The sequence below is a fragment of the Pongo abelii genome, chromosome 4 (assembly GCF_028885655.2).
Source record: "Pongo abelii isolate AG06213 chromosome 4, NHGRI_mPonAbe1-v2.0_pri, whole genome shotgun sequence".
Classification (NCBI taxonomy): domain Eukaryota; kingdom Metazoa; phylum Chordata; class Mammalia; order Primates; family Hominidae; genus Pongo; species Pongo abelii.
In genome coordinates this window covers 138130182-138141108 of record NC_071989.2, presented here as the reverse complement: position 1 = coordinate 138141108, position 10927 = coordinate 138130182, and positions in this window count along the sequence as shown.

Below are 10927 nucleotides of genomic sequence, written 5' to 3'. Positions count from 1 at the left end.
TCTGACTTGTTTCTTCACTTTGTGTCTTCACTTTGTTGATTGCTTCCTTTACTGTGCAGAAGCTCTTTAGCTTGATGTAATCCGATTTGTCTACTTTTGCTTTTGTTGCCTGTGATTTTGAGAATCACAGATTTTATTGGAAAGAACTTCAGTATTTCCCCATTTAGTTGATATTAGCTGTGGACTTGTCTTATATCGGTCCTCATTGTGCTGACACATATCCCTTTCATACCCAACTGGTTGAGAGTTTTTATCATGAGGAGATGTTGAATTTTATCAAATGCTATTTCAACATCTATTGAAATGATTATATGGTTTTTGTCCTTTTATTTTGTTGATATGAGGTATCACATTGTTTGATTTGCATATGTGGAACCATCCTCTTATATCCCTGAGATGAATCCGACCCAATAATGGAGAATGATCTTTTTAATGTGTTGTTGTATTTGGTTTGCTAGTATTTTACTGAGGGCTTTTGCATTTATGTTTATGAGGCCTGGAGTTTTCTATTTTTTTATTGTGTCCTCATCTCATTTTGATATCAGGGTAATGCTGGCCCCCACATAATAATTTGGAAGTGTTCCCTTCTCTTCAATTTTTAAAAATAGCTTGAGTAGAATTGGTGTTAGTTCTTTTTTGAATGTTTGGTATAATTCAGCATTAAATCCATCAGATCCTGGGCTTTTATTTATTTATTTATTTTTGACTGTAATCTTGTTACTAGTTTTCAGTCTGTTCAGGTTTTCTGTTTCTTCATGGTTTAACCCTTTAAAAATTTTTTTTTTAAAAATTGTGTAGTCACATAGTAGGTGCATATGTTTATGGGATACATAAAATGTTTTCACACAAGCATGGATTGTGTAATAATCACATCATGTAGAATGGGGTATTCATCCCCTCAAGCATTTACCCTCTGTGTTACAAACAATCCAATTATACTATTTTAGTTTTTTAAAAATGTACGATTAAATTCTTATTGACTATATTCACCCTGTTGTGCTATCAAATACTAGGTCTTACTCATTTTTCCTATTTTTTTTTTGTGCCCAGTAACCAACCCCCACTCTCCTCCTTCGTGGCTTAACCTTACTAGGCTGTATGTGTCCAGGAACTTATCCATTTCTTCTAGTTTTCCCAATTTGTTGGCATATAGTTGTTCATAATAATCTGCAATGATTTTTGAATATCTGTGGTATCAATTGTAATGTGTCCTTTTTCATCTGCATTTTATTTATTTGGCCTTTCTCTCTTTTTGCTTAGTCTAGCTAAATGTTTGTTGATTTATTTGAATACTGGGGCTACCATAGTCAATAAAACCAAAGAATTCCTTGCTCCTATGGTTCATTCATTCTAACGGTGGTGGTGTGTGAAAGGGGAACGAAGAAGTTATGGGTGGCATGATAGGAAACAAAAAAATGAATAATTTGTTTGGCAGTGATAGGTTCTGTGGAGAAAATCCATTATGGTAAGTAGAGAAGTACATCTGGAGTAGGATGGAGTGAGGTAGACTATTTCACACAGACTGATTAGAGAAGACGTCTGTGAAATATACTAGTTGGATGTACAGGTCTGGAGTTTAGATGATAGGTCATGAATTGGGATATGCCTTTGGAATTATCAGTGATTAGAATTTAAAATCATGATGTTGTATAAATTACTATGGAAATAAGAGTAAATGAGAAGCTGAGGACAGAGCTCTGGGGCATTCTACATTTAGAGGATAATAAATTGATGAGGATCCATCAAAGAAGAATAAGGAATAGACAGTCAGTGTCAGGAGGGAGGCCAAGTAAAGGATATGTTTTTAAAAGGACCACCCCAGCAAATGCTTTTGACAAACAGTAATTGAGAACTGACAATGATCATTGAGTTCGGCAACGTGGAAATCATCAGTAATCTTGACAAGGGCAATTTTAGAAGAGTGGTGGAGACAGAAGCATGAATGGAGTGGGTTCAAGAAAAAATGAGAGGAGAGGAGAGAAGGCTGAGAGTGATTTTGACAATTATTTCAAGTTTGCTGTAAAAAGAATGGAGAAATGAGGCAATAGATGGATATGAATATAGGGACAATGAAGTTGGTGTTCTGTTTTTGTTTTTGTTAGCTGGTTTTTAAAGATGGAATATATTTTAACATGTTTATCTGTTGATAGGAATGACCTGGTAGAGAAAAATATTTTGTCAGTGCAAGAAAGAGAAGGGTCAGGGTCGATTGCAGAAGGCAAGTCCTTGAGGGGAGAGAAAGGGATTTAGTGAACAGATGGAACAGGATCCAGTGAACTTCAGGTTTTAAAAAGAGAGCATTCATCAATTTAAAAGAGGTAAGCAGAATATATGGGTGTAGTGAAAGCATATGAATTATTCTCGTTTGCTTTTATTTTCTGCGTGAAATAAGAAACAAAGTCATATCCTTTTTGCATATCATTTCCTGAACCTGTGGCTTACCTACCTCTGTCCTCTGTGCCTTTGATTATACTATTCTTCTTTTTTGAAATGGAGTTTTGCTCTTGTTGCCCAGGCTGGAGTGCAATGGTGCAGTCTTGGCTCACTGCAACCTCCACCTCCTGGGTTCAAGTGATTCTCCTATCTCAGCCTCCCTAGTAGCTGGGATTACAGGTGCCTGCCACCACGCACGGCTAATTTTGTATTTTTAGTAGAGATGGGGTTTCACAATGTTGGTCAGGCTAGTCTCAAACTCCTGACCTCAGATGACCCACCTGCCTCAGCCTCCCAAACTGCTGGGATTACAGGAGTGAGCCACTGCGCTGGGCCCCTTAAAACACACATCCTCTGAAAGTTTCCTAATCCTGCAATCAGTAAAGGCTTATTTCATTCACCTTTGGCCTGCTATAGTACATGTAATCAGTGGCAACTGCAGTGCATTTATGACATACTATCTTTTGCCTTTTAGCTTCATGAAAATATCCATTTTCATTAGACATATGTACTTAAGCACTGAGGGGTGAAAACCCTTTTTATTTTCCCTAGTAGCTAGCCAAGGAGAGAGAAGTTAGCTAGGTGGCAGGAGTAGTAGTAGTTGTATTAGGTGGGTGAAAAAGTAATTGCAGTTTTTGTAAAATAGCAGCAGTAGTAGTAGTAGGTTCTTATAGTAGTAATAGTTAGGTTGTTAAGTAGCTAATAGATAATTAGCCAGGAATAGTGGGGATAACTACTAGATAGTAGGTCACTAGGGAAATAAGAGCTAGTATTTTGAAAATATTTGTGATCTTGGATTTTAGTTATTGAAGAAACAAAACATAGCTGGTGTTACATAGGTATATGAATTTTGACTTTTGTTCTTGATTATGTCTTCTTAATTTTAAAAATATGCTTATATGTTATTTATTGTTACCCCTGCTACAAGATTCTTTTGTGTTATCAAGTGTGTTATATTGCTTGGTTCTGGATTTCTGCCATGTTTTTTAATTTTTAGGCCTTTTTAAATTTTTTCCTTCCTTTATGTAGTTATGAAAAATCCTCAAAATTTCTGCTCTCTTCTAATCCAACAAAAAAAGCTGAAAACTCAAGTCAGAGACCACATTTACTATTTCTGTTATCTTTACTAAAACTATATTAACACACAATTCCAGAAGTGTTTATTCTAGGAGTTTAGTAAGACTGTCTCTGCTTTTACATTTTGTGCTCTCTAAAGGAGAGGATATGAAGACATAGAATTCTGTTTCTGAGTGTCAAGTATAAGTAAGCTCTAAAGATTTAGCAAGCACATATAATGCATACATAGGATGTAACTTTAGATTGTTTTAAAAGAAAAGATAATGAAAACCATAATTACTTTAAAATATTGAATTAAATTGAAAGGGTTCCCAAAATATTATATGTGTATAATAATGGAAAGATTAACAAATCTATAAATGAAATACCATGAGATCATTTTTATTAATATTTTATAAAATTTTTGAAAATATACTGGAATATTTGTTTTACAAATTTATTTGTATGTGGTAGAAACATGCTACTTCAGAAAATAAATACAAAAAACAGAATCCTAATGTAGCTTCAATTTTTGTTTTCTTTGTAAATGGCAGCTCATTTAAGCCTACCTGTAGAAGCTATTTAATATGGAACCTTCCATGGAAAGATAGATAGATAGATAGATAGATAGACAGACAGATAGACAGATAGATAGATAAGCAACATCCAGTAAAAGTGACTTTTTGGTGCATAGTTCTATGAATTTTAAAAAATTTATAGATTAATGTGTCTTCAGCCAGAATCAGGATACAGAGCAATTCTATCACTGCCCCACCAAAAAATATTCTTTATGCTTCCCTTTGTATGCACACACTGAAACCACACCAGCTCTTGGCTCCAGCTAGTCTTTTCTCCATTTGCCTCTTGTCAAATACATTTTACTTAGTATTTCCCACAAGGGGTCCCAGCACTCCAGGGAAATCCCAGAACTCCCTTATTGTCTGGGTGAAGATAGTAACATTAATCATATTCTGTGGATAGCCTCTGAGAATGTACCGAAATAGATAAAGGAGATTAAGATTGTGTTGTGACTCACTCTGTCTGGGCACAAGCACGTATGGCGAGGCAAAATAGGAAAGAATAACCAACTATTAATACTATTTCCTTTCTCTTTCCTGAAGATACCTGTAGCCATATTCCCATCTGACTTCTAACTCAAACTGCATTGACAAATGTGAAGACCTCCATGGACAACAAGGGCTGACAGTCTAAATGAGCAACGATGCTGCTCTTATCACAAAACAGGACCGACTCAAGAAGGGTGTAAGAAATCAAACTGATTTCCCTTCTTTCCTTGGAAGGATGTTAAAACTTTGAGCTCCAGGAAGACATAGCTGATCTGGGAATGCTGTTTCAGATGAAGAGAGGAATTTGTACTTCCTCCCTGAGGTAGGTGAAGAAGGGAAAGGAAGAAAATATAAATATGTCCCTTGAAAAATGTGGCATTTCTGAGAGATGTGAAAACAGATTTGCCATGTTTGAGATGCAGTTTGAGAGTAGAAACCTTAGAGATGCCATATACCATGAGTCTTGGGGAAAAAACAGAAATGATATATTATGGTGAAAGGAGGGCCCAGCTCTACCTGAGATTCCCTGCGGCTGGGGAGTGGCACTGAAGAGGTCTGTACTCTTCCCAGGGCTCCATGGTAAGCTGTGGAAATTAGCTTGGAGCGTGAGCTGATGATCATCGCCAGAGGCTACCTGGCCAAAAACAAATCATAGATCAAGGAGATGCACATTACTGTGATGTATTTGGACCTTTCTAAGTGAGATGCTGGCTGGTATCTCCTGCACACTGTACTGGTGATGACTGTGTCAGTTGTGGGAGCCAGCACCATCCAGCACTGGTGCCACAAAATAATGAAAGTAGACAGAATCTCACCCTCCCTGCCACGAATGAATGGACTTCTCCTCTCTAGACTTGCGTATCTTCCAGAGGAAGAAGTAGGAAGCTGAATTAAAATTTGAATTAAATTTTGACTGAATTAGTAATTCTGATAAAAGGCTGATTGGACTAAATTTAGCCCCAATACTATATTTCTGGAGACAGGACAAGAGTTCTATTTCTTCGCACTCAAGTTAGTATCTATAGAATTGAAACCTGTTACATAACTTTAGAACCAGAAGGAGTGGCTTTGTGTCCTAGAAACCATCTTTAGGGACAATATATGGCTGGAGTTCTAGCCCCTGATTCACACAAAATTCCTACTGATGCACAAGAAGTCATTATTGCATTATCCCTGATGGCTGAGGCTGTCTCATGATCATATTTCTAAGATTCTATTTAAAATGAGTACGAATTCCAGCTCAACTTTCAAAGTATAATTTATCTGTTAAATAAAAATCTGTTTGTATACATCTTGAGGGTTAAATTGCTCATGAAACTTGTATTCCTGAGGAGTTTGTAAAGGCCGAGGAAAGAGCCAGGACAAAGAGATGATTTGTATCTGTACATCTGCCTGTTTGTTCCACAGGGAAGTGCCACCAAGTAGGCCTTACGTTCATGGGCGCCTGGACGGGGCTTTTAAAAGTTCACAACAAAACCCAGAACGCTTGCGGGTTTCCCCAACCTGAACCTTAGCTTTGAAGGAGTTTGCTGAGCTGCTGACACTCTCAAGATCCTGTTTCAAACTTAAGAGAGTAAGAATCACCCAGGGAGCTTGTTAAACATGACGATTCTGATGCAGCTGCCCTGAGATTCTGCATTTTTTAACAAGCATGAACCACAACTTGAGTAAAGACACAGTAGAAGGTTTCGTTAATGAGGTCCGTGTGCCCAGCTTGAACTTCCTTGATCTGAAGCCTTCTCAGTATGGGACCCCAATTACTGTCACTTTTCTGTGCTGATGCACACTCAATGATCCCGGCAGGCTCTCCTGCTCCCTACCCTAGGGCTTAATCAGCACAATTAATCACTTGTATTCCTTTGGAAGTTCTTCACTCACTTGTCAAGGTTTCCGTATATTGACATAACTGAAATACCGCCCTCAAAATAGGCAAGCTGTGGTTTGGCATCCTGGTACACACCTGCCCTCTGGTGGTGAGAGAGTAACTCCAAGCTATAGGGAAATAAAAGATCCTTTCCCTTCTGCTCTTTATCATGGTGAACAAGATGAAACTCGGTGTCTGGCCAGTGTACATTAAAGAAAGGTGCATTTTAAAGGCATAGTCTACAAAGATGAGAAAATCCTGGGAGCAAATTCTGTTGCCAAACTATGACTAGGTGCCTTACATGGCAGCACATTGGAGAGTGAATGTTTGAGGGATTCATCCCACCAAACCTCTGATGCAGACGGCACAGACCTGCAGGTTTCCCGGAGGTGAGGTTCTTCAGCGTGGGTTTGATGTCAGCTTCTCTGAAGCCAAACTCCTTCCTGACACAGAGGCGTTGGGGCTTCCTGGGACTGACATCTAATTTAGGGATAATCTAAGGCAAAGTTAGAGAAATCAGATCCTGTACTCTGGAACATTGTCATAAGGGAAAGACATTCTATCCATAACACTTACTAAGAAAGAGTAATTAACTCATACATATTCTTAATCATAGAGTCTATCACTTAATTTTTTTTACCTTATAAAGAAGCCCCACAAGCCTAAATTACAAAGTGGTACAAGCATATGGCATTCAGATTTACTGGGATTCTGAGCATAACTGTGTTTGCCCTTGTTAAAGCAGGGTCTTTTTGTACTCACTTGGAGACTGGGGCTGAGTGTATGTATAGCTACGGGGTGAGTGTATGTATAGCTATGGCGTGAAGGAGAGGAGATACACTTCCGTTGTTTTCATCAACAGCTGGACCATATCAAGCCCCCACTACAGCCATGAGAAAATAAAAACTTTATCAGAAAGAATAGTCAGAATAGGTTTAGTAGATCTAAGCTCTCATTGCAATTTGATTCTGACAAGTCTTTTGATGTCCCTGAGTCTCAATCTCTTCTTGTAAAATATGGCTTTTACACTTATCTCTCAAGATTATAGTTGAGATGAAATGAGCTTGTAGAAGGGGTAGGGTTTTAAAAATTATGCAATGTAGAAGATACAACTATTTCTGTTGAATTCTTAATAAGGCCAGGATGGAAATGTTCAGGTGGGTGGGCAGCAGGCATAGGGCCGTATGGGACACTGCTGTCCATGGGCATCCACTGGACTTGTTAAAGGAAAAATTGTTTACAACACATGTTAAAGGCAGTGAAGAAGGCTTTATTCAAGGGAGGCTTCTGCAATGGGGTTTTATAGTAGAGGAGAGAGATCAGTCTCCACTCTGAATATGATAAGGAAAAGTGGAGACTTGTAGCTAAGCAGAACAGTCAGGCTTTGGTGGATGGAATATCACTGAAGGAAAGCCAGGGTGATAAGGTATCATATAGAGGGTAGTCAGATTTACTCTAAACTGACTTAGCAAGATTTTTGCCAAAAGTGGAATAAGCCAACCGTGGACACAACCCAAGATCCAGAGCCTAGTCAGAGAGACACTCGGGGGAGCTTAACTAGCATTAGATCAAGGACAGAGTCTTTGTCAAGAATCTTCCTGAATAACTTGGAAAACAGCTCTAAAAGTTGTACATTTATATGTTCATGATAAGCAAATAAAACTTTTTTCCTGGGTTTGCAATTCATGAAAGTGGTTTCTGATCATTATATTAAAAAAAAAGAAAACTTTTGCAGCAGGAACAATAAAATTATTCTATTAAGTGTTGATTAGAAATGTTTCAGCCTTTAAAATAATGTATTTTTAAGAAAGAAACTTAGTTAACTGCTGTTTCATTTATATTTACTGATATACTTTTGAATCTGGCCTAACCATTGTTTTATTATTCAAATAATTATCTAAACAATATTTCTCAACTTTGAAACTAATTCTAATGTGAGAGATTTTAGTGCTTATTTCATAGCTGAGAAAAACCCACCAGTTTAATTAGCATAAGAAGAATTACTACCTTTTCTTTGTCAGGAACTTAAAAACGGAGTACAGGATAAGCAAAACTGTGTAAGCCTTGAATCTCTTTTCTTCTTGCTAAAGAAATCTAGTCAGAGAATATTTTATACTGAAAAAAGAATTTCTTTATTTAAAAGATACAATATTTATTTCAATTTTTTCTTTTGAGAGAGAGTTTTTTGGCCAGGCGCGGTGGCTCACGCCTGTAATCCCAGCACTTTGGGAGGCTGAGGCGGGTGGATCCCGAGGTCAGGAGATTGAGACCATCCTGGCTAACAAGGTGAAACCCCGTCTCTACTAAAAATACAAAAAATTAGCCGGTCGCGGTGGCGGGCGCCTGTAGTCCTAGCTACACAGGAGGCTGAGGGAGGAGAATGGCGTGAACCCCAGAGGCGGAGCTTGCAGTGAGCCGAGATCGTGCCACTGCACTCCAGCCTGGGAGACAGAGCTTTTGCATTTGAATTTTATTTATGTATATATGCATATATTTTAAATACAGACACACAATTGTCTATATAGTCCATATAGTTCTATATACTCTGCATCTTTTCAGTAAGTATAAGGCATTGAGGAAAGACAGAGCACCGTGTATTTAAGGCAGGAAGTAAGAGGCAGGAAAGGGCAGATTATAAAATGGAGCCAGGAATGCGAGAAGGGCTCAAAATGCACACAAGGAAGTCCTATCCACTCTCTTTCCAACAGTCTGCAAAACGAGGGAAACTGGATGAGGTACGTGAGTTACAGTGTCTATAAAATGAAAGCAGAACTGCTCTGGCAGAAATCTGGGTTCGGTTTCTGAAGTCGTTCACTTTGGTTGAATATTCTCACCTCACGTTAGGCAAGAGCCTGGACTAAGTGATTATTTGGAAGAAACCAAAAAAGTTGTCTTTCCTCTAAAGTGTATATTATCTTAGACTCTGTGGGTTTGGAAGTAGAAATCCAGAGGTGTTGAGATTTAAGGGCCCTAATTACAGTTTTAAAAATTATTTCTCAGATATAATAAAATTATTTTTATTCAATTATATGAGGGGAGAACTTAAGAATTGTATTAAACAATGGGTACAGATACCATTTAATAATTCAATATTATTAAAATTTAATTTTAGTAAAAAATTACTAAAAAATAATATTTAAAGACATCCTCAATACAGAGAGCTACACATGTAGAAATTCAGGCGATCATACCAACTCTGAAACAAGCAGTAAATTGTTTAATATTCCTAAAACTTTAACCCATTTGAAGAGATTAGAAATGGGGCAATTTCCAGGCATTCCTCTAGCTTTTAGCTTTAGCATAAGATGTGTCTCAGAGTCAAGAGTTGATGCTGAGGGTTACAGCTCTGCCTTCAAGTGTCAGTATGACTCAAGGCCAATCATATTTCTTTTCTTGAAAGATGAGAGGGTATCAAAATTAGTGGTTGCAGGAGCTCTTAGCCATGCCATCACACTGATTGTAATTACAGAGGCATATCCCTTTGGTAAAATGCTTTTTCATGAGCTGAGGGCAGGCATAGTAAATAAGACCACCAGATGGCAGTAGTGCACTCTGGAGAAATGGATCCAGGACGTTCTCTTTTCTGTTTTCCACTCAGTAAACTCTCCACTAGGTGACAGCAGCATGAATATAATTGGAACGGCCATTAACGGATTATGTTAAAAAAAAAAAAAAAAAAAAAAAACTTTAATTCTTCTGCTGAGTCTGGGAGGAGCACTTTTAAAAAGTATGCACAGTTGTAATTTTTTTTGAAAGAAAATTTAATATACCATTTGCTTTTAGGCCTCCCACACACTCACCTAATATACAAAAACAAAGCAAAAATACAAAAGATACCTTTATTTGGCGGGGGCGGGGAGGGGTGGGGCGGTGTACAAAAACCTGGGGAAGATTACTATTGAAACTAAATTATTATAACTTAAGAATTGGTGGAGCCAGGTGTTCTCACCCCAATTTAGGTTAAAAGTTACTAAAATAGTCAGTGTTAAAGATAATAATAATTATTATTGACTACCTGTTATTTGCCAAGGATTGTATTTAAATATTTTAGAAACAGTACTTCATTGAATCTGAATGAGAGCTTCTCAAGAAAGCCGATTTCAACATAAGCCTGTTTAGGGCCATCGCCTCTGCATTTTCCATGACTTTGTGCTCTTTCTGCTCCATTTTCACAAAAATCTGTACTGTAGAAGGCAAAACTGGAGCTTCTTTTAAGGTATTATTTTGAGTGTAATCAGGTAAATTCTCTTTAGTTATAAGTTGCCCACACATGTAGATGCATAACATTAATTCAATGCAGGGCAATAATATATTTTGATTTTACAGTTACATTGAAAGCTAAAAATGAAGATTGGTTTGGGAGCAATAGGAAAGTAATAAACTCATTTATGATGAAACATAAATGACTGATAGTATCATAAATAAGAATAGAAGAGGGATAGGGAGAATAGAAGAATACTAGGTTCTTGACCAGAATTGACTAGGCAGAAGAGAAAGGTAATGAGAT